Below are 19,052 nucleotides of genomic sequence, written 5' to 3' on the forward strand. Positions count from 1 at the left end.
GTCTACACCCTGAATACCTCTCCTCCTGCCCTAGGAGCTGCCCTAACAGCTGCCTGGTTCAAGAAAAGCTCACGAAGCTCTCCTGGGCTCCCAGTCATGCCACCATCGCCCCAGATTAGGGAAGTGGTTTGTTTGCTTCCCTCGATTCAATAATGTATTCACAGTCTTGACCATGGCATTGGTACTGTGAGTTGGCTAACAAAATAATAATTATGTTTACATAGAAACTGTAAATTCTAATTTTTAAATGTCACCAAGCCCGGTTTGATATAACGGTATCTAGATTCGTATGTCAAAGCGCCCTGATTGGGAGAGAGTCTCCCGTGTGGAAAGTATAATAGCTACCATGGGATTACAGTTGAGGCAACCTGGGGGTATAAAGTCATCTTGGGCTGGTCCTGAAAAACCATTTCTTATTTTATTTTTTAATTTTTTTTAAGATTTTATTTTTTTTTTTGAGAGAGAGAGAGCAAGAGCAGAGGGAGAAGCAGACTTCCTGCTGAGCAGGGAGCCCGATGTGGGACTTGATCCCAGGACCCTGGGATCATGCATGACCTGAGCCGAAGGCAGACAGTTAACCGACTGAGCCACCCAGGCGTCCCCCATTTCTTATTTTAAAAAGCAGCTTTATTCTTAGCCTTTTGGCTTAGATCTAGCATCTGTTCTTATCAGTTTAATATCTGATATGTCCTTTATCCAAGGACAATATATTAAATGGATTTTGGGAGCAGGGAGATGGAATAGAGCTTGCTCCATCCACTCCATGCATTGAGCTGGTATTGCAATGCCTCCAGGAACGGGGCACCCCCTCAGGGGCTTCAAACTTGCAATGGTGCTGGGGTGCCTGGCTGGCCCAGTCGGTAGAGCATGTGACTCTCCATCTCAAAGTCATGAGTTTGAGCCCCATGTTGGGCATGGAGCCTTCTTAATAAATAATAATAGGGTGGCTGGTTAAGTGTCTGCTCTTGGTTTTGGCTCAGGTAGTGATCTCAGGGTCATGAAATCAAGCACCTCGTCAGGCTCTGCGCTCAGTGTGGAGTCTGCTTGAGGTTCTCTCTCTCTCTCCCTCTGCCCCTCCTGCTCATGCTCTCTCTTTTTCTCTCTAAGATAAATAAATAAATCTTTTAAAATGATGATAATTAAAACAATAAATTAAAAACAGCTTTATTGAGGGCGCCTGGGTGGCTCAGTTGGTTAAGCAACTGCCTTCAGCTCAGGTCGTGATCCTGGAGTCCCGGGATCGAGTCCCACATCGGGCTCCCCACTCAGTGGGGAGTCTGCTTCTCCCTCTGATCCTCTCCCCTCTCATGCTCTCTCTCACTCTCTCTCTCTCAAATAAATAAATAAAATCTTTAAAAAATAAAAAATAAAAACAGCTTTATTGAGATGTAACTTACATACCATAGGGGTGCCTGGCTGGCTCAGTCGGTAGTGCATGAGCCTCTTGATCTCGGGGTCGTGGTCATGAGTTTGAGTCCCATGTTGGGCACAGAGTTTGCTTGAAAAAATTCACATACCATAAACTCACCCATTGGGAGGATATAGTAGATGCATTTTAGCGAATCTCTGTATTTACATATATATTATGAATGAATCCAATTTTCCAACACTTCCACCCATCCAAAAGGCTCCCTTCACCTGTTGGCAGTCACTCCCTGATCCCACCTGCAGCCCCAGGCAACCACTGATCTACCACTGATCTATAGAAATTTTCTATAAATAGACTCATACACTATATAGTGTTGTGTCTGATTACTTTCACTTAGCGAAATGCTTCTGAGGTCCATCCCAGGCTGTTGTGTAGATCAGTAGTTCATTCCTTTTCATTGCCAAGTAGTATTCCATTGGGTGGATTATTTTAAGGCCTTAATTTAAAATGTTTTCGCATTGTTATAATTGGAACTTCTGTATGACTAGAAACTCCAAACCTAGACAATTTTTTGCTGTCTCTGTGCCATCAGGGGAGAGGAAACCTGCAGGTCATTTCAATTCTGGTAGCTGGCAGAGAACACAAGAGGATAGTTTTCGGAATGTTGCTTCAACACTCAACTCGTGTTCTCAGATTTCAACTGATGATACCTATTTTTCAGTGAAAAAACATTGCACGTCTTTTACAGGATGTAATTGTTGAATGCAGGTTTTTTCTGAAACTTGCTAATGTCATTGATCAGGTAAGATTTATAATATACTTGTGAGCTTAATCACAATTTTGTATGTATTTTACTGTATAGGAAGATCCATGTAAAACTACATGATCTATTGCAAGCATACCAGTCTGTGGCACACCTGTTTTATAATTACCCTAATTCTTGGATTCACAGGAATGGACTGCAGCTCCTAAACGTGATAAAAATGTGATATTCTGTGAATGTGCTCCATGCATCTATTTTGGAGTGCATAGCCTCTGGTTCAAATATCTTTGTGTGTGTATTGCTTTGGAAATACTTTCTCAGCTTTGGAGGCATTCTCCAAACACTTTCTGACATAGCCCACATTCCGGGGTATTTGCAGAAGAGCTGCCACTCTCCCCCCACGATCCATTTCCGGCTGCACAGCTGAGTGGCCCAAAGAGGAAAGAGTATCTAGTGGTTTGGAGAATTTAGTTCAGTGGGCCCTGAAGGTCTTTATTTTTAACAGTATGATTAAACAATATTTCTGACAGCACAGGAAATTAGACACATGTTTATGAAGTGCTTTCTTTTCTTTGAAAAGGGCACAATGCCAGGGTATAAAGCAATGATTTATATACTTCCTTTATTAAAAAGAAATTTTAGCAGCAACTATGGGCTAGGTGTGGTTGGAGATGGGAAGTTGAGTAATTCTCATCTTCAAGTATGTACCATCTTAGGAGGAAATACGACCTTGGTGTTATTCTTCAAGTGATCTGCGTTTGCTGATGAACTTTGGAAACCTACATGTTCTTTCTTTGGTTGGGTTTGGCAGAAAAATAGTTTCTGAATTATTCTGGAGACAGAAATCTTTTGCTCCCTCCGAATATAAGTTTCTTTCCGTTCCGAAGAGCATGAGTTAAGTGGATCCAATTGTTTAGTGAAGGTGCATCTGCGGCTTATGAGATCTTTCATCTTAACCTTGATGGTAAGAAACTTCTGTACCGTCATGGAGGGGACACGGCATGTTCCGAAGGAGCTCTGACCCAGGAGCCAGAACAACCTGGGTGCTGATTCTGGCTTTGCTGTTAATTAGCAGGGTGATCTTTGGCATCAGTGTTGATTTCCCCAGGGTCTCGGTTGTTTCATCTAGAAAAGGAGGACACTTGTGGCGATAAGTTTTTAGGTTCCTTTCAGCAAGAAAATTCCATGAGGCCTTTTTCACTGAGGAAACAAATCCCTGGCAAGCCCTTGTCTAATAATTACTGTTAGGTAACCCTCCTAAGGGTTTATGACTTTTCCAGTCTTCGGTGGTACACATTTTTTTTCTTTCCTTGGGTTTATGATGGAGCAAAGTTAACAAACATGTCATTGATACATATTGAGGTTTTAAACGTTAATTTTTGCCTGAGTAGTAATGAGAAAATTAACTTTTGTGTTTCTTTTTTTGGGGGGTTTATTGACCCAACCCCCTTTAAAGATTGATTTATTTGAGGGGGAGGAATGGGGAGGGGCAGAGGGAGAGAGAGTCTTAAGCAGACTCCGCACTGAGTGCAGAGCCCCACGAGGGGCTCGATCCCACAGTCCTGAGATCACGACTTGAGCTGAAACCAAGTCGGACGCTTAACTGACTGTGCCACCCAGGTGCCCCTAACTTTTGTGTTTTGTATATATATATATGTAATATATATATATACACACACACACATACCCTTTCTACCGTGAGAATGAGAAATCAAGTCATTAACATAGGCAAATTAGAAGTGAGACTTTGGAGTTTTAGTGTTATTTCTCCTGTCCTCCTCCAACCTCCAAGACTGATAAACCATGAAGATGGTGACAGAGGTCATATGACATCCACATCCCAATGTCCTGCTGTTCTTAAATAAAGGAAGGATAAAATCCCTGTCTTTTTTATGTAAAAAGTAGTATTTGTTCATCTTTTAGGTTTTAATGATTATTTCTCAGATATCTGCAAAAGCTGTGATAAAGTCTTTATGAAGAACAAAGGATGTTCTTCATAACAAAGGACAACAGAACACCAAAAACATAAAAATTGAAGATTCGGTGTTTATCCTGCCTTCTGAATACATGATGTGAAGCAACTGGGCATAGGGAACCCTGGTATGTTTTGATAAAATTCAAATATCAGGTCTTAGAAAGATCTATAAGTCTTTATTTTCACGAAACAAATAATCTGTTCTTCAATTTTAAAAAGGCATATCAAGAAAATTGACCTCAAAGTCTAGATACAAAGTTTAGGTGTTAAGTCAAATCTCCAATTTCGTTAGTCATGGAAAGTATGATGATCATATAATCAGAAAACATTTCCTTCCTGTCCTCAGCTGAAAATGGAAAATAAAGTGCCTGTGTATGATACAGGCTTGGAACGAAAGGCCAGGGTTGGGGGGAGGCAGGACCTAGCCCAGACACAGAGAGGCAACGACCAGGAAGGATCTGATAGCACATGGGTGATTTAGATTAAAGATGAATCTAGTAACCAGTGGGCATAGAGTTTTACAAAGCTATATGTAAGCAACATAAAAGTAAGTTTAAAAAAAAAAAGAGTAAGTTTCAAGCAAATGCTGAAATTAGGTCCTGCTGCAAATGACAGAAAACCCAAAGTAACAGTGGCTTAAACACGATTCAGATATTTTCTCTAAACAGTTGTGTGAAGGGTGCCCCAACCAACAGGAGCCCAGGTTCCTTCTACCTGGTTCCTCACATCCTCACCATGAAGCTTCACCTTATGAGCCAAGACAGCTCTTCAAGCCCCATCTAGGCAGCAAAATGAAAGAAGGGGGAAGAGAACAAGCTCCTCTATTTAATGATACTTCCCAGAAGTATGCTTACATCCTGTTGCCTAGAATTAAGTCACATGGTCACAACTAGACGCATGGGAGTTTGGGATTCTGGTGGAGGCTGGGTTTCTTGATTCTGGATACTTTGTGCTCAGTTAGAAATTGGGGTTCTATTGTTGCAGAAGAGTGCATCTCTGTGCCAGAGACTTTAACCTTGCCCAGATAGCAGTCTGGCCCTTGCCTTCCATTTCCGATAGGTTGTCAAGCTCCACGGGAGTGTGTAGACTGGGGACTGCCTTGTGACCAAGTCCATGTGATTTAAAGTCGTTTAGGATGGGGTCTTTGGATCATGAAGTAGTAGTTGAGATTCAAGTGGGGCTTGGGACTGAGATCAGATATATGGGAAACCAGCACAAATACATGATGGAGCCCCAACAGAACTCTGGTCCCAGAGCTTGGATGGGTTTCCCTGGTTGGCAGCACTCTGTGTATGTTGCCAACTCATTGATGCCAAGGGAGTACGCTGCCCATGACTCCCAAGGGAGAGGACAATGGAAGCTCCACTTTGGGTACTTTCCTGGACTCTGCCCTCTGTACTTCTTCCCTTGGCTCATTTTAATCTGTATCCTTTTGTTCTAATGAACTGTAACTATGGGCACAACAGCTTTTAGTGAGTTCTGTGAGACTCTCCAGTGAATGATTGAAACTGAGGATGGTTTGGGGAATCCCACAAACTTGTAATTGGTCTCAGAAGTGAGAGTGGTTTGATGCTACCTTCTTAGCACCCCAACCATTCCCTGGTAATGGCGCAATGGGGCAAAAGGCCAGGGCTGCTTCTGGCCAGAGGCTCTACACAAGCCAGGCCTTACCTGCCTGGCCTGAAAATAAAGGTTCTAATATCTGAATAAACTTGTAATTCAGTCAGGACATGCCAGCACACTGCAACAAAAGACATCTTCTATCGAAGAAGGGGAGACTGTTGGAAGAGAAAAGCAAGCCACCACAAAAGCAAACTTGTCCTTTCAGCTGTCCAAATACTCACACATCTGTCTTCCAACATGTAGTACCGATTCATACCTTTTGCACGAGCAACACCCCCAAAGTTCCATTCAGGCACATCCTTCAGCTCAAAAGGTGGTGTCTTGGATGATGTCCAGAGCTCTTCATCATTGCAGAGGAGCTCCTTGTGGTCTGGAAACTCATGCACCTAAAGAAAAGTTCTGCTTCAAAATGAGCAATATACAATGGTTCTGTAGGAAAAATAGTTACAGCAAAAACCCCCATTTGGAAAGGGGAGTCATGGAGAACACCCAGCAGTCCTTGGCCCACAGCAGTGATCAAATCCTATGGGAACTGGAGGGGGGCGGAGCAAGATGGCGGAGGAGTAGGAGACCTGGATTTCGTCTCCTCTCAGGAATTCAGCTGGATAGGGATCAAAACATTCTGAACACCTACAAACTCAACAGGAGATCGAAGAAAAGAATAGCAACAACTCTCTGAACAGAAAAGCGACCACTTTCTGGAAGGTAGGATGTGCGGTGAAGTGAATCCGAGGCGATATTCGGGAGGATAGACGGCGGGGGAGGGGCCTCCGTCGGCCGCTTCTGGCAAGTGATAGAGCCGCGGAGCACAAAATTGGAACTTGTAGAAGTCGGCTCCGCTGAGGGACGTCACTCTGGTGGCTAAGTGGGGGGTGGAACCCTTGCGGGACAGTGTGGTCTCAGGACCCTCGGGGTCACAGGAAGACCGGGGGTGCCTGAGTGCGGCAGAGCTCCCAGGGATTGGAGCGGGGAAGCCGGCTGCAGAGACGGAGTCGAGGCGCGGGCTCTCAGCTCGGGGTTGTCATAAACTGTGATCCGCGGCACAGTCGGGCCACTGCTCCTCCAGCAGGGACCCAACAAGCGGCAGATCCGGGGAGACTCACCTTCTTCCCCCGGGAGGAGCGGCGCGGGAGCGCACCGCGGGGATCTGCTGGGTTTGGAGACTCCACCCGGGGTCGGGGGCCAGAGATAGAAACACGCGGTCACAGGCCGGGTGAGCACGGAGTGCGGCCGGAGACCGGGGAGACGGGAGGGACTGACTGCTTTTCTCTGGGGGCGCACTGAGGAGCGGGGCCCCGAGTTCTCGGCTCCGCCGGGGCGGAGACTGGGAGGCCACCATTTTCACTCTCTGCCTCCAAAGCTGTACGGAAAGCTTGCAGGGAACAAAAGCTCCGGAGAGCAAACCCGAGCAGATTACTTAGCCCGGACCGGCAAGGGCGGGGCAATTTTGCCTCCGGCAAAGACATTTGGGAACCACGGCAACAGGCCCCTCCCCCAGAAGATCAGCGAGAACAGCCAGCCAAGACCAGGTTTACCGATCAATGAGAACGGCAGAACTCCAGCGCTAGGGGAATACTGCACATAGAATTCATGGCTTTTTTACCATGATTCTTTAGTCTTTCAAAGTTAATTATTTTTTTAACTGTCTTTTTTTCTTTTTTCTTTTTTTGAATTTTTCTTTTTCCCTTTTTCAACCAACATCTTATCAATCCCTTTTTTAAAAAAACATTTTTATTTTTCATTTTTAGAGTCATATTCTATCCCTTCATAGTAGTTACCCATATTTTTGGCATATATATATAAGTTGTTCTCTCTTTAAAATTTTGAGATAGTTTCTTCTAACAGATCAAAATATACTCTAAATCTCTAGTGTACGGTTTTTTTCTACTCCCCTGCCTGATCACATTCTCTCCCTTTTTTTTTTTTTAAATCCTCTTCTTTCTTTTTTCAAACAACTTATCAATTCCTTTTATAAAATTTTTTATAATTTCCATCTTTACAGTCATATTCCATCCCTTCATCATATCAACCCTTATTTTTGTACATATATAAGTTTTTCTTTCTTTAAAATTTTGGGAGGCACTTTCTTTTAACAGACCAAAATACACCCAAAATCTAGTGTGTGGCACTGATCTATAAACCAGCCTGATCATATTTGATCACATTCTGTTTTTGTTTTGTTTTGTTTTGTTCTGTTTTTGTTTGTTTTTATCTTTATCTTTATCTTTTTCTTTTTTCTTTTTTTCTTTCTTTTTCTTTTTTCTCTCTTTCCCTTTCTTTTCCCACTGCTTCAGGTCTTTTCTGATTTGTTTACAGTATATTTTCTGGGGACGTTGTTACCCTGCTAGCATTTTGTTCTCTCATTCATCTATTCTCCTCTGCACAAAATGACAAGACGGAAAAAATCACCTCAACAAAAAGAACAAGAGGTAGTACCGACTGCCAGGGACCTACTCAATATGGACATTAGTACGGTGTCAGATCTAGAGTTCAGAATCATCACTTTAAAGATACTAGCTGGGCTTGAAAAAAGCATGGAAGTTATTAGAGAAACCTTTCTGGAGAAGTAAAAGAACTAAAATCTAACCAAGTAGAAATCAAAAAGGCTATTAATGAGGTGCAATCAAATATGGGGGTGCTAACTGCTAGGATAAATGAGGCAGAAGAGAGAATCAGTGAGATAGAAGACCAAATGATGGAAAATAAAGAAGCTGAGAAAAAGAGAGATAAACAACTACTGGATCACGAGGGCAGAATTCGAGAGATAAACGATACCATAAGACGAAACAACATTAGAATAATTGGGATCCCAGAAGAAGAAGAAAGAGAGAGAGGGGCAGAAGGTATAATGGAGCAAATTATAGCAGAGAACTTCCCTAATTTGGGGAAGGAAACAAGCATCAAAATCCAGGAAGCACAGAGAACCCCTCTCAAAATCAATAAAAATAGGTCAACACCCCGACATCTAATAGTAAAACTTACGCGTCTCAGAGACAAAGAGAAAATCCTGAAAGCAGCTCGGGAGAAGAGATATGTAACCTACAATGGTAGAAACATTAGATTGGCAACAGACTTATCCACAGAGACCTGGCAGGCCAGAAAGGACGGGCAGGACATATTCAGAGCACTAAATGAGAAAAATATGCAGCCAAGAATACTATATCCAGCTAGGCTGTCATTGAAAATTGAAGGAGAGATAAAAAGCTTCCAGGACAAACAAAAACTAAAGGAATTTGCAAACACGAAACCAGCCCTACAAGAAATCTTGAAAGGGGTCCTCTAAGCAAAGAGAGAGCCTAAAAGCAACATAGACCAGAAAGGAACAGAGACAATATACAGTAACAGGCACTTTACAGGCAATACAATGGCATTAAATTCCTATCTTTCAATAGTTACCCTGAATGTAAATGGGCTAAATGCCCCCAATCAAAAGACACAGGCTATCAGATTGGATTAAAAAACAAGACCCATCGATATGCTGTCTGCAAGAGACTCATTTTAGACCCAAAGACACCCCCAGATTGAAAGTGAGGGGGTGGAAAACCATTTACCATGCTAATGGACACCAAAAGAAAGCTGGGGTGGCAATCCTTATATCAGACAAATTAGATTTTAAACCAAAGACTGTAATAAGAGATGAGGAAGGACACTATATCCTACTTAAAGGGTCTATCCAACAAGAAGATCTAACAATTGTAAATATCTATGCCCCTACCATGGGAGCAGCCAATTATATAAGGCAATTAATAACAAAAGCAAAGAAACACATCGACAACAATACAATAATAGTGGGGGACTTTAACACCCCCCTAACTGAAATGGACAGATCGTCTAAGCAAAAGATCAACAAGGAAATAAAGACTTTAAATGACACACTGGACCAAATGGACTTCACAGACATATTCAGAACATTCCATCCCAAAGCAACGGAATACACATTCTTCTCTAGTGCCCATGGAACATTCTCCAGAATAGATCACATCCTAGGTCATAAATCAGGTCTCAACCAGTACCAAAAGATTGGGATCATTCCCTGCCTATTTTCAGACCACAATGCTTTGAAACTAGAACTCAATCACAAGAGGAAAGTCGGAAAGAACTCAAATACATGGAGGCTAAAGAGCATCCTACTGAAGAATGAATGGGTCAACCAGGAAATTAAAGAAGAATTAAAAAAATTCATGGAAACCAATGAAAATGAAAACACAACTATTCAAAATCTTTGGGATACAGCAAAGGCAGTCCTAAGAGGAAAGTATATAGCAATACAAGCCTTTCTCAAGAAACAAGAAAGGTCTCAAGTACACAACCTAACCCTACACCTAAAGGAGCTGGAGAAAGAACAGCAAATAAAGCCTAAACCCAGCAGGAGAAGAGAAATAATAAAGATCAGAGCAGAAATCAATGAAATAGAAACCAAAAGAACAGTAGAACAGATCAACGAAACTAGGAGCTGGTTCTTTGAAAGAATGAACAAGATTGATAAACCCCTGGCCAGACTTATCAAAAAGAAAAGAGAAATGACCAAAATCAACAAAATCATGAATGAAAGAGGAGAAATCGCAACCAACACCAAAGAAATACAAACAATTATAAAAACATATTATGAGCAACTCTATGCCAGCAAATTAGATAACCTGGAAGAAATGGATGCATTCCTAGAGATGTATCAACTACCAAAACTGAACCAGGAAGAAATAGAAAACCTGAACAGACCTATAACCACTAAGAAAATTGAAGCAGTCATCAAAAATCTCCCAAAACACAAAAGCCCAAGGCCAGATGGCTTCCCAGGGGAATTCTACCAAACATTTCAAGAAGAATTAATACCTATTCTTCTGAAACTGTTCCAAAAAATAGAAATGGAAGGAAAACTTCCAAACTCATTTTATGAGGCCAGCATTACCTTGATCCCAAAACCAGACAAAGACCCCATCAAAAAGGAGAATTACAGACCAATATCCCTGATGAACATGGATGCAAAAATTCTCACCAAAATACTAGCCAATAGGATCCAACAGTACATTAAAAGGATTATTCACCAAGACCAAGTGGGATTTATCCCTGGGCTGCAAGGTTGGTTCAACATCCGCAAATCAATCAACGTGATACAATACATTAACAAAAGAAAGAACAAGAATCATATGACCCTCTCAATAGATGCAGAAAAAGCATTTGACAAAGTACAGCATCCTTTCTTGATCAAAACTCTTCAGAGTATAGGCATAGAGGGTACATACCTCAATATCATAAAAGCCATCTATGAAAAACCTACAGCGAATATCATTCTCAATGGGAAAAAACTGAGAGCGTTCCCCCTAAGGTCAGGAACGCGGCAGGGATGTCCACTATCACCACTGCTATTCAACATAGTATTGGAAGTCCTAGCCACAGCAATCAGACAACAAAAAGAAATAAAAGGCATCCAAATCGGCAAAGAAGAAGTCAAACTCTCACTCTTTGCAGATGATATGATACTTTATGCGGAAAATCCCAAAGACTCCACCCCAAAACTGCTAGAACTCATACAGGAATTCAGTAAAGTGGCAGGATATAAAATCAATGCACAGAAGTCAGTGGCATTCCTATACACCAACAACAAGTCAGAAGAAAGAGAAATTAAGGAGTCGATCCCATTTACAATTGCACCCAAAACCATAAGATACCTAGGAATAAATCTAACCAAAGAGGCAAAGGATCTGTACTCAGAAAACTATAAAATACTCATGAAAGAAATTGAGGAAGACACAAAGAAATGGAAAAACGTTCCATGCTCATGGATTGGAAGAACAAATATTGTGAAGATGTCAATGCTACCTAGAGCAATCTACACATTCAATGCAATCCCCATCAAAATACCATCCACTTTTTTCAAAGAAATGGAACAAATAATCCTAAAATTTGTATGGAACCAGAAAAGACCCCGCATAGCCAGAGGAATGTTGAAAAAGAAAAGCAAAGCTGGCGGCATCACAATTCTGGACTTCCAGCTCTACTACAAAGCTGTTATCATCAAGACAGTATGGTACTGGCACAAAAACAGGCACATAGATCAATGGAACAGAATAGAGAGCCCAGAAATGGACCCTCAACTCTATGGTCAACTCATCTTTGACAAAGCAGGAAAGAATGTCCAATGGAAAAAAGACAGTCTCTTCAACAAATGGTGTTGGGAAAATTGGACAGCCACATGCAGAAGAATGAAACTGGACCATTTCCTTACACCACACACAAAAATAGACTCCAAATTGTTGAAAGACCTCAATGTGAGACAGAGTCCATCAAAATCCTAAAGGAGAACACAGGTAGCAACCTCTTCGACCTCAGCCGCAGCAACTTCTTCCTAGAAACATCGCCAAAGGCCAGGGAAGCAAGGGCAAAAATGAACTATTGGGACTTCATCAAGATAAAAAGCTTTTGCAAAGCAAAGGAAACAGTCAACAAAACCAAAAGACAACTGACAGAATGGGAGAAGATATTTGCAAATGACATATCAGATAAAGGGCTAGTATCCAAAATCTATAAAGAACTCATCAAACTCAACACCCAAAGAACAAAGAATCCAATCAAGAAATGGGCAGAAGACATGAACAGACATTTTTCCAAAGAAGACATCCAAATGGCCAACAGACACATGAAAAAGTGTTCAATATCGCTCGGCATCAGGGAAATCCAAATCAAAACCTCAATGAGATACCATCTCACACCAGTCAGAATGGCTAAAATTAACAAGTCAGGAAATGACAGATGTTGGCGGGGATGCGGAGAAAGGGGAACCCTCCTACACTGTTGGTGGGAATGCAAGCTGGTGCAGCCACTCTGGAAAACAGTATGGAGGTTCCTCAAAAAGTTGAAAATAGAGCTACCATATGATCCAGCAATTGCATTACTGGGTATTTACCCCAAAGATACAAAAGTAGGGATCCGAAAGGGTACCTGCATCCCGATGTTTACAGCAGCAATGTCCACAATAGCCAAACTGTGGAAAGAGCCAAGATGTCCATCGACAGATGAATGGATAAAGAAGAGGTGGTATATATATACAATGGAATATTATGCAGCCATCAAAAGGAATGAGATCTTGCCATTTGCAACGACGTGGATGGAACTGGAGGGTATTATGCTGAGCGAAATAAGTCAAACAGAGAAAGACATGTATCATATGACCTCACTGATATGAGGAATTCTTAATCTCAGGAAACAAACTGAGGGTTGCTGGAGTGGGGGGTGGGGTGGGAGGGATGGGGTGACTGGGTGATGGACACTGGGGAGGGTATGTGCTCTGGTAAGTGCTGTGAACTGTGCAAGACTATTGAATCTCAGATCTGTACCTCTGAAACAAATAATGCAATATATGTTAAGAAAGAAAAAAAGAAGAAGAAGAATGTAGCAGGAGGGGAAGAATGAAGGGGGGGAAATCGGAGGGGGAGAAGAACCATGAGAGACGATGGACTCTGAAAAACAAACTGAGGGTTCTAGAGGGGAGGGAGGTGGGAGGATGGGTTAGCCTGGTGATGGGTATTGGGGAGGGCACGTTCTGCATAGAGCACTGGGTGTTATGCACAAACAATGAATCATGGAACACTATATCTAAAACTAATGATGTAATGTATGGGGATTAACATAACAATAAAAAAAATCCTATGGGAACTGGAATGGCGAGGCCCCCCTTCTCTGGTAATAGAGTCAGTTATTTGGTCAGCCCATCTGAATACCTCTGGCTCTGGAACAATTCTTCTTGCCCAATATCTTCCTGTCCCTGCCCTGTAGGAAGACTTCCTTGTCCCTCATCTTTAAAAGCCCCATCAGAAGTGAGCACTGGAGGGTATTTGCTGCCTGGGAGCTGAACAGATATAGGGTCCCAGGAGTTGCTTTAGGGATTGGTCAGTCACCTGCAATTTGGGGCTAGTTTGCAGTTTCTTTATCAATATGATTAATATCCTCACAAACCTCTGGGTTTCTGATATGCTTGTTTCTGGTCTGTTCCACTTTAGGATGGCCAGATTTAGCAAATCCTAAGAAAACACAGGATTCCCAGTGAAGCCTGAATTTCAGATAACCAGTGAATGATACTTTGGAAGTAAAATATTTGAGGCACCCTTACCCTAAAAAATTATTTGCTCTGCTCTCCTACCCACTTCTCTTCAATCTAATGACCACTGCCCTCAGACCATATGAAAGGGTGGGCTTGGTTAAGAAGATACACTGATGTTTGCCTCTGGACTGGCTCTCACCATCTATAGACAGAAAAACTGAGGTAGGAAGCTCTTTGTGAAACCATGAGGCCTCAGTAAAACTGCCTACCCAGACTGCCTTTGCTTGGAGTGTAGGAGCTTGGGTTTTTTAATTCAGCAAGTCTCCAGATTATCAGATTATGAGTCAAATTACATTGTAGACTCCAGACAGAGAGGGCTTCCTTAGCAGAACAAATTCTTCATTCTGTTTCCAGGCTGCCTGGCTTTTTCCCCTGAGCTCACCTCTCTTTTGGACTTTTTAGGAAGTGGCAGGAAGCAGCTGAATGTGCCCCAGATTCTGAAATTTTCCAACCATTTTTTTCCTAACGCTCTGCCTTGGTCAGCAGGCAGTATGCCTTCTAAAGCAGCAATGGGAACATGCCACCCAATGTCTCATGGCCATGTACTAAAGGTCATCACTTTTCCTACCTGCCTACTGAGTCTTTGGCATTCAGCTGCTTGATCAGTGCACCATCTTAGGTTTTGTTAGGACTGGAGTTGGCTGCGGGCGTCAGAAGTCACAAAATAATAGTCAGGTATATTAGTTTCTCATGTTACTGTAACAAATTGCCACAAACTTAGTGCCTTAAAACAATGCACATTTATTCTCTTATAGTTTAAGAGGTCCGACATTGGAAATGAGACTTCTGGAACTAAAGTCAAGGATCTGCAAAGCTGGTTGCTTCTGGAGGCTCCAGGGGAGTATCTGTTTCCTTGACTTTTCCAGTTCCTCCAGGCCACTCATGCTCCTGGTTTATTATGTCCCTTCTTTCTATTTTCAAGGGAATCCCTCCAACCTTTGCTGCTAACATCTCCTGTCTCTGACATTCCTACCTCCCTCTTACAAGCACCCTTTTATTGACCTGGGGCCAGGCCAGATCATCTCCTCTCTCAATGTTCTCAAATCATCTGCAAAATCCCTTTTGTAAGGTAACATATTCACAGTTTCCAGGGATTAGGATGTGAACATCCCTTTTGGGGGGAAGTAGGGAAGGAGTATTATTCTATCTACTATAACAAAGAAGAAGTTTATTTTTCTCTCAAATAAATGGAGGTAGTCAGGGTCAGTATGGGGGAGGCAATGATCATGAAGAGCTCAGGCTCCTTCTACCTTATCCTGCTTCCATCCTCAGCAAGCAGCCTCCACCCCATGGTTCAAGAGGACTCCTCAAACTGTAGCCAGCACATCCAAATTCTAACAGGCAGGACAAGCAAGAGGAAAAAGAAGGACTTGCACCCTCTTTTCAAAGATACTTCCTGAGAGTTGCACTCTTGGCTTCCAGGACTTGGTCATAAGGCCACACCTAGTGATAAATGTGACTGAGAAATGTAGACATTATTCTGGACAGACCCATGCCCATCTAAAAAATAATGGGGTTTTGGGGCACCTGGTGGCTCAGTCAGTTAAGCATCTGACCCTTGGTTTCAGCTCAGGTCATGATCTCAGGGTCATGAGATCAAGCCCCGCATCAAGCTCTGTGCTCAGCGGGGAGTCTTCTTGAGATTCTCTCTCTCCCTCTTCTTCTGCCCCTCCCCCTACCTCTCTCTAAAATAAAGAAACAAAATATTTTTAAAAATTGGGGTTTCTACTGTTACAAGGGAAAAAGAAGATATCTTTTGGGGGACATCTAGTAGTCCCTCCAGTGTTCCTGATTAAATTTCTAAGATTGTATGTACATTTTGGGTGGAAAATGAATTTAATTCACATGCAAGTGTGCTAAATTCCAGAAGGCAGATAGTTCTTACCTAACTGCTACTAGTCTCATGCAGATCTTTGGAGTAATGTAGCAAGTTCTCTGTAGAGCAATGAGACCAATGTTCCCAAAGAACGAAAGAAAGAAAGGGAGAAAGAAAGGAAGGAAGGAAGGAACAGAAAGAAAGAGAAAGAAAGAAAGAAAAAAAAGGAAAGGGAGAGAAACATTCATATAAACACCTTCCAGGGAAGAAGACCATGAAATGGAAGTTCGATGATTCCAGAAATAAACAAAGAAGTTTTTCCTCCAGAAGTTAGAGTGTACTGAATGATCTACTGATTACCAGTGAGTGGGTAATTTGAGTTCTTACTGAATGCGTGTGTGGTGGCTGGAGGAGGCGCATCTCAGAGTAGAAGCAAGGCACCAGGGCATGGAGAAGCAGAAATTGGGGATGCTTCCCTGCTCTGACCATAAGTTTCATGAAGGCCACACAGGCACACCTGTTGGGAATGGGATTTGAGTGAGACCCCATTAGGGATCCTGCCCCCTCATCTACAGATAGAAGCCCTCTTGCTCTCCTAACTCACACCCCTTCAATAATCAAATCACATTGGGACTAGGCCCTGAGATGTCCTCTCTTGGCCCACTTCTTTCTTCCTACATTACTGCCATGATTATTGTCCAGTCACTATTATCTTTTGCTAAGATTTCTACAAATATTTCCTAACTGAGATGTTTAGTGAGATGCTACTCTCCAATACACATTGCAGCCAGAAGGATCTTTCTTGAATGCAAAACTGATCATCTCATGTTATAGGTTGAATTGTGTCTCTGCAAAAAAGTTATGGTAGAGTCCTAACTCCCAGGAGCTCAGAATGTGATCTTAGTTGGAGATAGGGTCTTTACAGAGGTGATCAAAGTAAGACAAGGTCTTTAGAGGCCCTACAATAGTGACTCTTCATGCTGCTGGAATTACTTACTCAACCCTCTCTTCCTTTCTAGGCTGTACGCTACATGGAGGGAAAACATTTTCTGTTTTTCCCCAGTAAGTCCTCAGGATTTAGCATGATATATACTTGGCACCCAGTAAATAGATGTGGGACAACTGATCAAATGAATGAATGATATATTTTCTGTGTAAATTTTGTATTTCTATTTCCATTTTTACCCCAACTTTTATTTTAAAACTTTCAAACATAGAGTTAAGTTGAAAAAATTATAGAGTGAACAGACATCCATCAAACACCTAGATTCTAGAATTAACGCTTGGCTATGTTTGTTTTATCACACGCCTATCCATCCACCAATCTCTCTTATTTGATTATGAGTTTCAAATAATAGATGCCCCCAAGGTCCCTGGCAAACATGCCTGTTCAGTTTAGTAGATATCCCTAAGAGAGAAGACTACAAATACTACTGAAACCTATATCCTTAGTCCTTTGTGCTAATGCCATAATCATGTGGATTTATAACTGGAATTTAAAGATGGAGTTGTGTAGAATTATCCAGTGTTTCCTTTATTCTAGATCCTTACCTATTTCCAGATTAGGTGTATATTTAAGATTAATATAGAAACTGCCCAGGTAAAGCAAGAAGAACTCTGTGATAACAGAGAGGCTAAACCAATGGGTCCATAACTGAAAAGGACAGAGGACATCTCATCTGGAGGGTGCAGCCATTGTCCTGCTCAGCCAGGGTCAGAGAGGGTGAACCAAGTTGTGGAACTTCCTTCGGGGGCTGTGGTAGCACCTGATACCTCCTTACCACCCAGCCCACCTGGGATTCCAGGAAAACCCAGTAGTACACTCCTGCAGCTGATAACGGAGACATCGTGGGGAGCGCACCACCATCATGTCTAAACCGTAATGAGCCCCATCCCTGACATGCTCCTAGGCATTCATGAGCAATGGCAGGAAACCAAGTCAATTTCCGTGATTTCCTCCCAGACATCATCTTGTTCTACTCTTTTCAGAGCTGTTGGCTTTACTCCATAGTACACATTCTGGGGGCCTTGTTTTGCATAAGTTCTGGCTACTTTTAATTTAAAACCTTTTTTTTTTTTTTTAGTGGATTTACACTTTAGAGTTTTGGGTGACTCTTGTACACAAACTCTCAAGGCACGATAGCCCCTCGGGCTTTGCGGCAGGAAGTCTACAGGTCGCGCATGCGCAGTGTCTCCGTGGGAAATGATACGCCTCCTAATGGCAGATAAATAGAAAGCAAACAACACAACCCAGGAAAAGACCCGCGTGGCACCACATCTTCACTCTACCCAAGCTGAATTATCAGAAGGCTGTGAAAATGAAATGAATGTAAAAGATAAAATATGTGGTTTTAACAAGTGTCCCTTCCCACACTGCCTTTTTAATGCCGAAAGTGCTTATCATGAAGTAGTCATCGATTTGCCTATTGGAGAGAGATTTAAAATGTCTCCCCTATGAATGGTAAGGATCTCCCGTAAGGAAGAACATCCAGAAATGAGTAAATTAATCTTGTATATAACTTAAAACAACTCCGTCTTTGACTTCAGTTAGGAAAGCCAGTATGTCCGTGGTTTTGAATTGGTTCCTGACTCTTGCAGTTGGAAGAATCTTGACTCCGCCCTTATGAATAAATAGCTCTTCTCTCTTTTAAAATTTAATGACAAATATATAAATATATACATACATATATTTAACATTGATAGTAAATACTTTAAATATTTTGTTGTTGTTTTTTTTTTTTTAAAGGTTTTATTTATTTGACAGAGAGAAAGACAGCTAGAGAGGGAACACAAGCAGGGGGAGTGGGAGAGGGAGAAGCAGGCTTCTGGAGGAGCAGGGAGCTCGATCCCAGGACCCTGGGATCATGACCTGAGCCGAAGGCAGACGCTTAACGACTGAGCCACCCAGGCGCCCCAGATTTTGTTTTCTTTTTTTTTTTTTTTTTTTTAAGTAATCTCTACGCCCAGCATGGGGCTGGAACTCACAACCCTGAGATCAAGAGTCTCTTGCTCCACTAACTGAGCCAGCCAGGTGCCCCTTAACTTTAATAGTTAATACTTTAAATTTGATGGTAAATAATTTTGAAATCATGCATATTTGTGAGAAGAGCAAAGAAAAACAAAAGGTACCTATGTCCTAAATACCCCAGTACAGGCACTGTTGATAGTCCAGGGGCATTTGTTTCTCTGCTAGGTTTTCTGTGCTTTTTGTTTAACTTAGAGACTTACGTTGCATGTGTTTTGTTTACTTGTTTGTTTGCCTGTTTTTCACAGCAGTAATCGTATAGATAAAATTCCGTATTCCTTATAAACTTTGATTTTAACACAATCATTTTCTAATGTTAGAATATGATCTTCATAACTATACGATTTAGTTTTTTTTTTTTTTTTAAGATTTTATTTATTTGCGAG

General features: G+C 41.9%; 1 non-coding gene across 1 annotated transcript; it reads left to right on the plus strand.

Annotated features, from left to right (window-relative positions):
- Positions 1 to 625: 625 nt before the first annotated feature.
- On the plus strand, positions 626 to 810 carry LOC118544527 (U2 spliceosomal RNA). Its single transcript, XR_004921633.1, has one exon. It is a non-coding gene; the product is annotated as a U2 spliceosomal RNA (small nuclear RNA).
- The last annotated feature ends 18,242 nt before the right edge of the window (positions 811 to 19,052 follow it).

This window comes from Halichoerus grypus, chromosome 1 (assembly GCF_964656455.1).
Source record: "Halichoerus grypus chromosome 1, mHalGry1.hap1.1, whole genome shotgun sequence".
NCBI classification, from domain to species: Eukaryota; Metazoa; Chordata; class Mammalia; order Carnivora; family Phocidae; genus Halichoerus; species Halichoerus grypus.